General features: G+C 47.6%; 1 protein-coding gene across 3 annotated transcripts in view; it reads right to left on the reverse strand.

Moving 5' to 3' along the window:
* The window catches only part of psip1a (PC4 and SFRS1 interacting protein 1a), a 261,185-nt gene that overhangs the window by 89,098 nt on the left and 156,707 nt on the right, over window positions 1–15,380 (reverse strand). For 2 of the 3 annotated variants that reach the window (XM_039694627.2, XM_039694613.2), the window contains exon 1: window positions 719–1,255. The gene's annotated coding sequence lies outside the window, so the exon portion shown is untranslated. Of the gene's footprint in view, window positions 1–718; window positions 1,256–15,380 lie in introns of those variants that run through there. The other variant, XM_089132282.1, reaches the window with a different exon arrangement.

The raw sequence follows: 15,380 nt of genomic DNA on the forward strand, positions 1-15,380 counted from the left end.
TTTATATATAAACAATATGAATGTAAGCCAGAGGAGAACTGGCCCCCGACTGAGCCTGGGTTCTCCCAAGATTTTTTCTCCATCCAATCTGATGGAGTTTTGGTTCCTTGCCACTGTCGCCTTGCTTTTGGCTTGCTCAGTTGGGGTTATTTAGTGTTTAGCAATATTATTGATCTGTGTTGTACTACTTTCCTGTTATCACTGTGAAGCTGCTTTGATACAATCTGTATTGTGAAAAGCGCTATATAAATAAATGTGACTTGACTTGACTTGACTTGATTTCTGGCTCCAACAACAAAAAGGCAATTAAAACTGTCAACATATGGTCCTTTTTTTCTTTGTAATGGCCCTTATGCTTCCCCTGGCAAAACTGTTTTGTATTTATTTTAATGTTATATTTCTGTATATTGTAATGTATATTTTTTTAATTTTTTGTGATGTGATTTGTACTGTGTTTTTGCAATAAAAAAAAAAAATAGACCAGACGTCGTCGGGTGTGAAGTTGTGAACGACGCCATAGTTTTCTTGTTTGATTAAAAAAAAAAGAAGAAGAAAAAAAGAACTGTCAACAAGTAACACATATCTGTTCTAAAGGTTCTAACACTGTATCGACACAACAACGTGACTAAGTTACATAATCAACGAACATACACGTGCTGTACATCTCGAAATACGTCTTTATGTACCTCATTAAATGTATGTCTTAATTTGTAAATACCGTGTTTTTTTCACAGAAGTCCCCCACCGATTCAGCGTGTTCGTCTTTCTTCTTCTTCTTCTTCTTCTTCTTCTTCATCTGCGGCGGATCGCAGACAAGTGCATTACCGCCACCCTTAGACCGCCATCTATCACCAAATGGACCACTGACACTTCTTCTTCTTCTTCGTTTTTTTTCCTGCCGACTTCCAACCATATGGAGCGTTATCGCCACCTACTGTATCTTAGTTACATTTGCTTAAATCCTAATGTTTAGTCCAGTTTGTTGTAGATAATATGACATGATTTTAAGTACCATCTTTCTGGAATTATTTGAGAAGATATTTGTACATCCATTTGTTTGATTCCTTCATTTTCCATTCCTTAGAGCCAGTCTTTGATTTAGTACTAGTATTTACACTCAAACAGCAAATGTTCCACAGTTTCTTATTGACTGCATATATCACAATTTCCCGTTGGATGTTTCCCAATAACGTGTAGTGATGCATTTAACCTTGTGTGACCAAGCCTGATTCTGCTAAACATGCCCTGTTCTCTGCTCTGCTTCCCCAGAGTCTTTTCTTTTTCCCCCAGACCCCCACCTTCTGCTGTAAATAAATTGTTTCATACCGCCATCTACTCTGCCGGAGTGTGCAGTATCAGGGCTTTCATACTTCAGGTTACACAGGTTACAAGTAAATAAATGACTAGAAAAAAACACAAAAACAAAAAAAAGATATATATATAATATATACAGTATATATTTCTCTCAGAATTATATTTACTACACTTCACGATGACATGCTCGACATTTTCGGGGAACATTTACAAGCCTCACATTTATCAGACAAACATTTTGACCTTAAATAAAGCGTTGATTTTAACCCAGTATGTCCAAACCTTAATCTTGAAAGCACCACTTCATCTCTTCTACACTGCCCTTTGAAGCTCTTCACCTTAAAGGGACTCTGTGTAGGAATTACCCCCATCTAGTGGTTAAATAGTATTTTGCATTCAAACGAATTTTGCTCTCCAGCGTTTTGCTTTTTCAAGTGTGTATTGCATCTACGGTTGCCGTTATGTACCAAAAATGCTATGACAGGATGTCTTGTAGTAACACTTCATCGAGTTTTTCTCCGGGTGAACAGGTTTGTAACTTAAAAAAAATAGCAACTTATGTGTTAACTTATGTGTACAATTTATGTGTCTAGCTGTATAAATTAATTTTAATTCTCTGTACAATCTTATCCACATAGCAAAATCACAATTTTAGCTAATTGATCATTTATATAAAAAAAGAAAGCTATAGAAAATCTTACAGAGAGCAATATTTTCTTCAATATTTTCTTACAATCATTATCTCTATATTCTTACTGAATTTATAGGTTATAAAGAATTAACTTACAAACCTTGTTTTTAGCACCTTCCTTCACAATAGCTGCGAGTAAAGTAGTCAATAGCTGCTATTCATCAAAGACCTTGTTTAACTTTTTTACCTATAAATGTTATACTGTCTATATAATAAAGTACACAACCAAGCAATGACAAAAAAATTAAGTAAGACTGTAACATTGACTAACCTGTCGAGGAGAAAGCAGGCAACTTCAGCGTCTCTTCTGAAATCTTTCTGCTGCATTAGCTCTTTCCACGGTTGAAAACACTATCCCGATATTTAAGGCCATCCCAGATAGCAAACTGACATTGAATCAACGTGGAAATATGACATCGAAACAACGTTGATCTGACATTGTTTTGCTCATCGAATTAACGTTGAAGCAATGTCAGACGCGTCATTCTTTCAAGTCAAGTCAAGTCACATTTATTTATATAGCGCTTACACAATACAGATTGTATCAAAGCAGCTTCACACTGATAACATGAAAGTAGCACAACACAGATCAACAACATTGCTAAACACTAAAACATCCCAACTGAGCAAGCTCAAAGCAAGCCAAGGCGACAGTGGCAAGGAACCAAACTCCATCAGATTGGATGGAGAAAAAACCTTGGGAGAACCCAGGCTCAGTCGGGGGCCAGTTCTCCTCTGGCTTACATTCATATTGTTTAAATATTAAATATAAATATTGTTTATGAATAAAACGGCGCCATAACATATCGCAGGCGTTGAGTCGTCTCTTCACAGGCGTTGAGTCGTCTCATCACAGGCGTTGGGGCATCCGAAATCCCCGTGAGAGGCTGGACACAAAACTGGACCTGACGAACGCCATTTTTCTCGGGACAAGCGTCCCGAGATAACAGCAGAAAGGCAGATGGGAAATAATTAGCATAGCTGATGTTCATAATGATTTCCGTTATAACTCACAAACTCTCCGTAACCTGAACTCTCCGCAACCCAACCATACGCGCCGACCCTTTTGTCTAAAAGGCTGTCGAGCCACACTGGTGCGTTAAGCAGTTTCAGTGGCAAACAGTGATGCGCGGGTAAATGTATAAACAACCCGCAACCGACCGACGTTTTCAAATACCCGCCCGCAACTCGGACCGCAAAAAAAGTACAAAAATATTGTACCCGACCCGCTTCCTGACCGCATTTTTTAAAAGTAGTAAATGCTCATCAGAGCGTTATTGGGCCATAGACGTGTAACAACACAGCATCGCAAGAAGACGTAGGCCTACACATAACAAAGGCAAAGCCAGCCCTTTCGCCATCATCTTTCATTATTTCAGCAAATGTCTCCCACACTTTTACTCTTTCTATTTGTGTATTTGCGGAGCTTCCACTCCCCAGTCTTCACCTTTTCTCTTGCCGCCTCCATCTCTCTGCAGACTGTAGTGATCATAGACATGGCCGGTTCGTGAACGAATCGTTCTTTTGAACCGTTTTTTTTTAGTGAACCGGTCGAACCAGTACACTAAATCGAACTGAATCGTTCGAAACAGTTCGCGTCTTGCATCAGTGCTGATCCACAAGTTACTGAAGTTACTCACTTTCAGACATGCCTGACAGTTGCCTACTAATCGAAATAAATCAATATCCTGAATTATATTTTACTCCAGTAACTCCAACAGTTCACTGAACCGAGACATGTGCCACTGTTGAGAGAAGTGATGAGCACGAGCAGCTGAGACTGCGTATACCGAACGCACAGGGACAGCGGACCGCGGTTCTCCAATCACTAGTATAGAACCGAGAACTGTTTAACCGAGAGCTTGTGTGTTAGACTGAGCTTGTGTGTTATCTTCGTGCCTGTTATTCAGCCAATAATGTGTAGGGCTGTATATTTCGTCAAACATTGCGTCTAGTACTATATACAAATGTTTAATTGGCATATTTTTTCAAACGACCCGACCGACCGCGACCCGAATATCATTAAAAACATTTTTGGATGACCCGTAACTGCGGGTAACCGCGGGTGACCGCAGGCACCCGCTCATTTCGGATCAACCCGCGCATCACTGGTGGCAAACGGTTCCGTATGGCATAACAGAGGACTAAAAGGTAAGCATTATGTGAATGCGTGACTAAAGAGAAGCGTCTTTAATCTAGTTTTAAACTGTGTCAGCGAGTCAGAGGCTCGGACCGTATCGGGAAGGCCATTCCAGAGTTTTGGAGCTAAATGCGAGAACGCCCTCCCTCCTTTACTGGACTTCGATATCCTAGGAATGACCAGAAGTCTTGAATTTAGTGATCTTAAGGAACGCGGTGGATTGTAGGGCGAAAGAAGGTCCGTTACGTACATAGGTGCTAAACCATTTAGGGCTTTATAGGTCAGTAGTAGTATTTTGTAGATGATGCGGAACTTAATAGGTAACCAGTGTAGAGATGATAAAATCGGTGTTATATGATCATATTTTCTTGACCTAGTAAGAACTCTAGCAGCTGCATTTTGTACTAACTGTAGCTTGTTTATTGAGGATGCAGGACAACCAGCTAATAAAGCATTACAGTAATCTAGTCTGGAGGTCATGAATGCGTGAACTAATTTTTCAGCATCAGAAATAGATAGCATGTTACGCAGCTTAGCAATGTTTCTAAGGTGGAAAAAGGCTGTTCTTGTAACATATGAAATATGATTTTCGAACGACAAGTTGCGGTCTAGTATAACACCCAGGTCTTTTACTGTAGTGGATAAAGTAACATGACATCCGTCTATATTAAAGTTGTATTGTGAGAGGTTTTGTGAGTAGTTTTTTGGACCAATAAGTAATACCTCCGTTTTATCTGAATTTAATAGCAGGAAATTACGCGTCATCCAGCATTTTATATCTTTGAGACACTCTGTCATTTTAGATGAGTTAGTGTTTTCATCTGGTCGTGATGAAATATATAATTGAGTGTCGTCAGCGTAACAGTGGAAATTAATTCCATGTTTTCTTATAATATTACCAAGTGGCAGCATATATATTGAGAATAGCAGAGGGCCTAAAACCGATCCTTGCGGTACTCCATAGTCTACTGACGTTATCTTCGTACGATCTAAACCAGCTTAATGTTTTGTAGTTTTGTAGTCGATCCAAGAGTATTATATGATCTACAGTATAGTGTTGAACGCAGCGCTAAGATCAAGTAGGACTAGTATTGAGATACAGCCTTTGTCAGAAGCTAAAAGTAAATCATTTGTAATTTTAACTAGCGCAGTTTCTGTACTATGATGCGGTCTGAATCCTGACTGGAATTTTTCATAGATATCATTTTCTTGCAAAAAAGAGCACAATTGAGCGGACACTACTTTTTCAAGTATTTTGGACATAAATGGAAGATTTGAAATGGGTCTGTAATTTGCCAAGTTATTTGGATCTAATTGCGGTTTCTTAATGAGCGGTTTTATTACAGCCAGCTTGTATATTTTTGGGACATGACCTAAAGATAAAGACGAGTTAATAATATTGAGGAGAGGCTCTTCCACTGCAGGTAATAGTTCTTTCAGTAGTTTAGTGGGTATTGGATCTAATAAACATGTTGTTGGTTTAGATGCAATGATAAGTTTATTTAGCTCCTCCTGTCCTATCGTTGTAAAGCGGTTTAGTTGTTCTAGAGGGGCCATAATTGAAGCTGAATCATAAGACACCATAGCGGTGTCACAGTCTGTCGTCCTCACCTGTTTTGTCCCGTCATCTGCACCACACTTCCCCGGATCCTTTTGTTCCTCTCCCGGACTCACTCCCCCAATCAGCCACCTGTTCCTCGTCCTGTCATGATCGTTTTCACCTGTTTGCACTCCAATTAGCCTTATTCCTCTGTGTATTTAGTTCTGTCCCGTTTGATTCAGTTTTGTCGGTCATTGTTCCATGTTACGCTGTGTATCCCGTCTTCCTGCCTGTTTTTGAAATAAATGTCTCTCTACCGAGATTCTGTACCCGCCTGTTCTTCTGCCTGCACCCGCACCGTGACAGATTGACCGACCCAAAATAACTACATGGACGCCGTGATCTTCCGGGGGATCCCCTACCCGGTCCTGCGACCCCGGTTAAGGCTCGTTCCCCGGAAGTCTGCGCTCACCGTCAGCCCTGCCGAGCCCGCGCTCACCGTCAGCCCTGCCGAGCCCGCGCTCACCGTCCGTCCTTTTGAGCCTGAATGCTCTCCAGAGATTGAATGCTCTTCACCGCTGGTTCTGTCCAGCTCTCCAGAATCTGAATGCTCTTCACCGCTGGTTCCGTCCAGCTCTCCAGAGACTGAATGCTCTTCACCGCTGGTTCCGTCCAGCTCTCCAGAGATTGAATGCTCTTCACCGCTGGTTCCGTCCAGCTCCCCAGAGACTGTATGCTCTTCACTGCTGGTTCCGTCCAGCTCTCCAGAGACTGTATGCTCTTCATTGCTGGTTCCGTCCAGCTCTCCAGAGACTGTATGCTCTTCATTGCTGGTTCCGTCCAGCTCTCCAGAGACTGTATGCTCTTCATTGCTGGTTCCGTCCAGCTATCCAGAGACTGTATGCTCTTCACTGCTGGTTCCGTCCAGCTATCCAGAGACTGTATGGTCTTCATTGCTGGTTCCGTCCAGCTCTCCAGAGACTGTATGCTCTTCATTGCTGGTTCCGTCCAGCTATCCAGAGACTGTATGCTCTTCACTGCTGGTTCCGTCCAGCTATCCAGAGACTGTATGCTCTTCACTGCTGGTTCCGTCCAGCTTTCCAGAGACTGTATGCTCTTCACTGCAGGTTCCGTCCAGCTCTCCAGAGACCGTCCAGCCAGCGCCAGAGACCGTCCAGCCAGCGCCAGAGACCGTCCAGCCAGCGCCTGAGACCGTCCAGCCAGCGCCAGAGACCGTCCAGCCAGCGCCAGAGACCGTCCAGCCAGCGCCTGAGACCGTCCAGCCAGCGCCAGAGACCGTCCAGCCGGCGCCAGAGACCGTCCAGCCGGCGCCAGAGACCGTCCAGCCGGCGCCAGAGACCAGGATCCCGCCCAGCCTCCCTCTTCCGCCTCCTCTCATCTGTCCTCCCTCTGCTCTCCTGCCCTTCAGCTCCCCGAAACCAGCCTGGTCCGTGTTTCCCCGGCCTTCGCCTCACACCTCCTCCATCTGGACACTTCCTCGGCCCCCGGTCCCATTGGCTCCCCCGTGGCTCCTACCTCCCTCAGCTCCTCCATGGCCCCTCAGTCCACCAGCTCGGCCAGGCTCCCTCGACCCTCCGGACTCCCTTCGCTCCCTCGTCGTCCTCCCTTCACCTTTGGACTTCATTCCTCTGGCTCCGCCCCGTCATGTCACCCCCCCGGTTCTGTCGGACTCCTCACTCCCTCCAGTCACCCGTCAGCCCTCACGCCCTCTGACCTCACTGTGTCCCTCCGTGCCCCTGTCATCACTTCAGTCACCAGAGCCTACGGTATCACCATGTTCCCTCAGTCCCTCATCAGCACCACATGTCGTCAGTCACTCAGCTTCACCCTGGTCTCCTCTCCCATCCGCTCCGCCCCTGTCAGTCGGCCCCCTGGTGTGGTTAGCCCCACTACCATCGGCTCCACCAGGGGTCCTCCCTCCAGCTGCTCCGCCCTGGTCTCGCCCTCAGCCTGCGCCATCCTGGTCTCGCCCTCAGTCTGCTCCGCCCTGGCCACGCCCTCAGTCTGCTCCGCCCTGGCCACGCCCTCAGTCTGCTCCGCCCTGGCCACGCCCTCAGTCTGCTCCGCCCTGGCCACGCCCTCAGCCTGCTCCGCCCTGGGGGGCTGTCTCCTCCTGACGACGCCCTCCACAGCCTCCAGGGTGCCCACCCCCCCCTCCCCATTGATTTTATGGCGTGAGGCCACGCCTTCCGGGAGGGGGGAGTAATGTCACAGTCTGTCGTCCTCACCTGTTTTGTCCCGTCATCTGCACCACACTTCCCCGGATCCTTTTGTTCCTCTCCCGGACTCACTCCCCCAATCAGCCACCTGTTCCTCGTCCTGTCATGATCGTTTTCACCTGTTTGCACTCCAATTAGCCTTATTCCTCTGTGTATTTAGTTCTGTCCCGTTTGATTCAGTTTTGTCGGTCATTGTTCCATGTTACGCTGTGTATCCCGTCTTCCTGCCTGTTTTTTGAAATAAATGTCTCTCTACCGAGATTCTGTACCCGCCTGTTCTTCTGCCTGCACCCGCACCGTGACAAGCGGATTGTACATTTATAATTTTGTTTCGGATGCTTTCTATTTTCGCATTGAAGTAATTCATAAAATCATTACTACTAAACTGTAACGGTATATTTTGCTCTGGTGATGTCTGTTTATTTGTTAGTCTAGCCACGGTGTTAAATAAAAACCTTGGATTATTTTGGTTATTTTCGATTAGTTTGCGGAGATGCTCAGCCCTGGCTGTTTTTAGGGCCTTTTTATAACGTGACATACTGTCTTTCCACGCGATTCTAAAGACCTCTAAATTAGTTTGTTTCCATTTACGCTCTAAGTTGCGAGTTTCTCTCTTGATAGCATGCGTAGCACTGTTGTACCATGGTGCTTTAATTTTCTCTCGAACCTTTTTTAATCTAATTGGCGCAACAATATCTAATGTACTAGTAAGAATGGTGCTTAAACTGCTAGTCATTTCCTCTAATTCATCTGTTTGTTTGGGTTCACTTAGCAGCTTAGATAGATCAGGTAAGCTATTTGAGAATCCATCTATAGTGGTTGGAAGGATTGTTCTGCCTGGTCTATAACGTGGTGCAACATGACATATTTCATCAGTACGTATTATGCAAGTCACCATGTAATGATCAGTGACATCATCGCTTTGCGGTATAATATCTATATCAGTTGGATCGGTTCCATATGATATAATTAAATCTAGTGTATGATTTAGACGATGAGTGGGACCACTGACGTTTTGTTTGACCCCAAAGGAGTTTAATAAGTCTGTAAACGCAGCCCCTAAAGCATCATTTGTATTATCTACGTGTATGTTAAAATCTCCAGCAATTATTGCTTTATCGACATTTACCAATAGATCCGAGAGAAAGTCTGCAAACTCTTTTAGGAATTCAGCATATGGCCCTGGAGGTCTATATACAGTAGCCAGGGCTAGATAATATGGATTTCCTTCTTACATCTAAGAGTGTAACATTTAGCACAAGTACTTCAAATGAATTAAACCTGTGACCTGTTTTCTGAGTAATATTAAAAATATCTTTATAGATTGTTGCAACACCGCCGCCACGACCGATCAGACGAGGCTCATGTTTATAACATTATCCTGGCGGAGTAGATTCGTTTAGACCGAAATACTCATTTGGTTTAAGCCAGGTTTCAGTAAGGCACAGAACATCGAAGTTATTGTCTGTGACCATTTCATTTACAATAACCGCCTTAGGTGTGAGCGATCTAATGTTTAGGAGACCTAGCTTTAGAAATTGTTTTTGTTCACTGATATTTAGATTTTCTGGTTTAATTACAATAAGATTTTTGCTAGATCCTACACTAGATTTATTGTTTGGCTTCACTAAACGAGGAATAGACACAGTTTCTATATAATGTTCCACACTATGCTTATTAGTTAAGTTTGGACTGCAAAGGCTGTAATTTGGACTTTGACTCATTAGTCATCTGGTGCGTAGTGTCTTGGAAATGTTGTCCGACAGCACAGCCGCTCCGATTCGGCTGGGATGGAGTCCATCTGTGCTGTACAGCCTCGGTCTTTCCCAAAACAGATGCCAGTTATTTACAAAGTGCAGCCTCTGTTCATTACACAATGACATTAACCATTCATTTAATGCAAATAGTCTACTGAACCTTTCCTGTCCTTGTCTGTACGTGGGAAGCGGTCCAGACACGATGATCGCTGCTTTAGGCGCTGTGCTGCGTACCGTCTCGATCAGGCTCCTGTAGTCCTTCTTCAGAACCTCCGTCTGCCGCAGCCTAATGTCGTTCGCTCCCGCGTGCAGCACAACAGCTCCGACGCGCTCGTCCCGTTCAGGATCTCGGGAACCTGTGCAGCGACATCAAGAACACGAGCACCAGAAAAAGCAGTGAGTGCGCACCTTACCTTTATCCGAATTAGCGCGGACATGGCGGACCATGGATGTGCCGATGATCACGGCGTCATCGCGTTCCGGCTCGCGAAGAGGGGAGAAGCGGTTCCGGGTGGAGATCTCGAAGACCGGGAGGGGCGGAGAGGCAGCTCTGGTCCTGGCTCGTGTCTTCCGCTGTGTGATCCATGGTCCATGTTGTTTCGGTGCCGGAGTGAATGGAGCCCGAGATGATCGCGTCTTCCTCGGCAGAGTAACATACGGAGTAGACGAACTCGGAGTCAAAGAGTTAACGTCACTAACCACTGATTTGTTAGCGTCGGCGCGTGATGCTTCAAGCGTTGAGCGCCGATCCAACAGCTCGGCTTGCTTCACCAGCAGACCACGGATCTGTTTCTCAACGTATTCCAGCTCCTGCTTCACCGTGAAGAGCTCGAATGTGTCTTCACCTGCACTCAAAGGTAGACACGCATCTGATATGTTCGCCATTATAACAGATGATCAGTAAATTAGTAGTGATACTACAACTATCACTACTAATTTAGGATTGAAATGTCGGAAATAACCAGGATTCAGTGAAACGGGTGTAAAATGAGACGATCAATAGGCGAGAGGGCACGCGTGGAATGCTAGCGGGCTAAAGGCTAGTAGCCAGGATTAGGAAGGTTGGATATAAGTAGCGATATCAAAGCAATCCAATTGATTTTTATAAGGAATACTATCGAGGATAAGTTCACATAATATAAAAATAGAAAGTGCTTGTTTATAAATAAGTGGTAAAGAAGAAAATCAAGGATTAGTGAAGAAATTCTCCGGAGCTACAAACACAAACAACCGATCGCACGCGCAGTCTTTCAAAACTAATGGAAAATCAACTTGAAATCAACGCGTTGTTTCAACGTTATGAAAGCAAACCAATTTTCGATTTTCATTTAGCTTTGAAGAATGCCGCGTCTGACGTTGGTTCAACGTTAATTCGATGAGCAAAATCAACGTTGTTTCAATGTCATGAGAGACGTCGTTTCCACGTTGATTTAATGTCAGTTTGCTGTCTGGGATTGCACACTAAGTACGAAATTTTCTTTTCTATTGGCCTTATAACTTAATTTTAAAAACTATATTTATTCAAATAAATGAACTTATTTTTCTTTCTTTGTTTTTTGAGTTTTCAAAAAGTAAAAAAGTGTGAATATTTTCATAACCTATAATAAAATTAATTTAATTGGACATCACCATAAACTGCATTTACAAAACTCATTTTAAAAGTTTATATCAGACGTATCAGACGTGAAAAGACACGACCCGCCCACTACCTGCAGCAACAGAAGAACAAGCCCGGGCAAATTCTTCATTCTCGTCTGTTCCAGAAGTAGTTTATTCGAACGAGGTTCTCTTACGAGAGGTTCTCTCGTATTGCGTAAGCTAGCTTACGCTACGGGAAAGATTCATCTTTGCTGAGAAGTTGAAGCCAAAAAATTATTCCATAATTTTGTAATCATTGTCAACACAGTATCTCTGAGGCAGACCATGAGCGGGGCTAGCTAGCAGCTCATTGGTTCGCTCAGAGAGAATGCACGAACCTATGGGAGAGCGGCGCTGAGCCCGCGGCCAATGAGCGGACGGCGCTCGCTCATTGCGTCAGAGCCCGCCGAAAGGGGCGTGGCTACAGTGTATAAAACTGGCTATCCCAGGCTCGGTAGTTGATTCTTCATCATTCAGCGAGCTAAACGCATTCGCTGTCCTGGGAAGAAGGAGGCACCGTCGTCGAAGAAAGCACCTTCTAGCGAGCTCCGGAGACTGAGGAAGCCGGCCGTCTGCCACCTTCAGCCGTCCTGCAAGCTAGCGCCGTCCGACGCCGTATCCTTTCACTTATTCCACTCACAAAAGAGCTCGAGCGTCTTTTTCAAGATGCCTCGTTTCTGCGGCTCATGCCGCTCTCCACTCGAAGAAGGAGACCGCCATCCCATCTGCGCTCTCTGCCTCGGAGTGGAACACGCAGAGCTCGCCCTCGCCAACGGAGGATGCGACCACTGCGAAGACCTGCCTCTGTCCTCCCTGCGGGCTCGACTGCAGGCGGTCAAGACCGCTCCCGCGCTGCCTCTCACGCCGCGGAAGAAAAAACGCCGCTCCCAGAGGCCAGCGGAGCCCCCTGCGGATCCATGCGGGCCGCTGCTGCCGCCCACCGACCGCTTTCCCTCTCCGCCCCAGCCGGACATACAGTTGCCGCCGAGTGGCCGCTCTGTTGCCTCCGACGACACCGCGGATGAGAAGGACTCTTGTTCGCTGCACGCTTCGGACAGCGAGGACTGGTCGTCGATCGGTTCTTGTACGAGAGAGTCCGCGGGGACCCGCGCCGGCATTGAAGAGGAACTCTTGCGTCTCCTCTCACAGGCCGTCGACCGTCTGGGACTCGAGTGGTCGCCTCCCCCCGTGCAACCACCGAATCGCATGGATGGTAAATTCCTGCACCGGCGCCCTGCCCCCGCCTGCAGCCGGGCTGCACCATTCCTGTCTGAGCTACATCACGAGCTCACTAAGTCTTGGAATGCCCCTCTTTCGGCTCGAAACCGCTCCGCCGAGAGGGGATATACTGCCATGCCGCCCGTCGAGGACCTGGTCGCCGCTCACCTTTGCCCGCCCTCTGCTAGCTGACGGTCTTCCCCTACGCTTCCTTCGAAAGCGTGCAGAGCGACCTCCACTTTTCATGCTCGCGCTTACGCCGCTGCCGGACAGGCCGCTTCAGCCATGCATTCCATGTCTGTCCTCCAAGTGCTACAGAGCGACATCTTGTGCGAGATGGTGAAGAGCGGTAGGAACCCACCCACCCTTTCGGATTTGAGAAGTGCGACGGACCTCTCCCTTCGCGCCACTAAAGCTGCCGCACAAGCCCTGGGGAGATGTATGGCCAACCTCTGTGTCGCTGAGAGACACTTGTGGCATGGGAGATTCAGAACGCGCCGTTTTCCTCAAGGCGCCCATCTCTCCGACCGGCCTCTTCGGATCTGCCTTCACGGGCATCGTCGACCGCTTCTCCGAGGTAGAAAAAGCCACCCAGGCCATGAACATGTTCCTGCCCTGCCGCGCCAGCACTTCTGCAGGCCGCCCTCGCGAGCCCCCTGCCAGAACCCCGCAACAGCGCCCGCCTCAGCAAGCTCAGCAGCCTCAGCGTAGACAGGGCGGCCGCCCTCGCTCTCGCTCTGACAGCCGCCGCAGACAGCCTCCTCCCCGGGGGCCTCGACCCAAGATCACGCTGCAGCCTGATCAGCAAAAGTCTGCCTAGCACAGCTGAGAAAAAGACGTCTCTCTCCCGCTGCGGCCGGACCGCCGTCAAAGTTTCGTCCTCTGCTAGTCCCCGAAGCCTCGCCGACTACAGTAGTGTTTACCGCCACAAACAAGCCGGTTTCTCTGCCCGCTTGCGAGCGACAAAAAGCCGTTTTCACGGCTACCCAGAGAGTTCGCAAAAAGAGCATAAAAGCCTCAAGTGTAAAAAATGTGCCCACAAGCATGTGTTCACTCATACACACAAGCACCATATGCCCCGTGTCTCCCACAGAGCCCAGTCTCACAGAGCGGCCACTGACCGCTCTAGTAGCAGAAAACATAAACACGCCCACGAGCCCGTGCGCGTGTCCCCCCTCTGTTCGCTCTGTCTCACGGCCCAAAAACTCCTCTCTGAGTGTAAGTCCCGTTGCCACACACACTCTAAGCGCGCCCACACACAGTGTACAGCCCGCTATGTGCTGCAATCAGGGCGAAACTGCCATTCATCCGCTAGCCGCATGCTGCGAAGCGTGGGAAGCCATCCCCGGCATCCCCCCGTGGGTTTTAAGCATCATAAAGAATGGCTATCTATTACAGTTTCGTCGCCGCCCGCCCCGTTCGCGCGTTCGGCTCAAATCCACTGCCAGTCCAGCTGCGATGAACACACTCCGCTCAGAAATAGCGAAGCTGCTGCAGAAGGGCGCAATAGAGAGAGTTCCGCCATCTATGACCGAGTCGGGGTTTTACGGACGTTATTTTCTTGTTCCCAAGAAAGACGGCGGCCTCAGGCCGATCTTAGATCTCAGGGTCTTGATCAAAGCACTCATGAAGAGACCGTTCAAAATGCTCACAGTCAGAAAACTCCTCGCACACGTCCGCCAGGGGGACTGGTTCATCTCTCTAGACCTGAAAGACGCCTATTTCCAGATCCAGTTAAATCCTCGTCACAGGCCATTCCTACGTTTCGCCTTCGAGGGTCAGGTTTACCAATATGCCGTTCTCCCGTTCGGCCTATCCTTAGCACCCCGTACGTTCACGAAGTGCATGGATACAGCGCTCGCCCCCCTGCGGAGTCAGGGGCTGCGCATTTTAAACTATCTGGACGACTGGCTGATTGTAGCACAATCTCAGACGGAGCTTCTGTCGCACCGCGCAGTTCTCCTAAACCATCTGAAAGCGCTGGGACTCTCTGTCAACTGGACAAAGAGCTCTCTCCAGCCCAGTCAAACTATTTCATTCCTTGGAATAGAGTTGAACTCGATCACGATGAAGGCTCGCTTATCCGCACAGCGCGGGCGCCGTGTTCAGCGTCTAGCCGCCTCCTTTCGGATGGGTACCCACACACCCCTGAAATCCTTTCAGAGGATGCTGGGTTATATGGCCTCAGCCTCCACTGTGCTACAGCTGGGTCTCCTTCACATGCGCCCCCTTCAACTCTGGTTAAAGAGCCGCGTACCCCACCGCGAGCGGACTACGGGCCGCCAGATTATCAAGGTTACACAGAAATGTATCACTGCACTGCAACCATGGTCAGTAACCGAGTGATTTCAGAGGGGCGTTACAATGGGAACCTTTTCTCGCCGAAAAGTTATCTCGACGGACGCATCCAACACGGGTTGGGGTGCGGTCTGCGAGGGCTCACCGGCCGCTGGCCAGTGGTCGAGCCAGGAGAGTTCCCTACACATAAACTGTCTGGAAATGATAGCGGTCGAGAACGCGCTGCGGCGTTTCCTCCCGCGCATACAAGGTCACCACGTTCTGATTCGCTCAGACAATACGGCCGTGGTATCTTACATCAACCGTCAGGGCGGGGTCAGATCCAAGAATCTCTTTCATCTGATGCGCCGCATCCTATTGTGGTCCCAGAGTCACCTGCTCTGGCTCAGAGCGACGCACGTACCGGGCCATCTGAACGACGGTCCAGACATGCTGTCCAGGAACCTTGTCTCCCCCGGAGAATGGTCCCTGCACACTCAAACAGTTCTAACATTGTGGCGCCTATTCGGCAGAGCAGAGATAGATCTTTTCGCGTCAGAAGAGA

Source organism: Pimephales promelas, chromosome 6 (genome assembly GCF_988280905.1).
Source record: "Pimephales promelas chromosome 6, fPimPro1.hap1.1, whole genome shotgun sequence".
Lineage (NCBI taxonomy): Eukaryota > Metazoa > Chordata > Actinopteri > Cypriniformes > Leuciscidae > Pimephales > Pimephales promelas.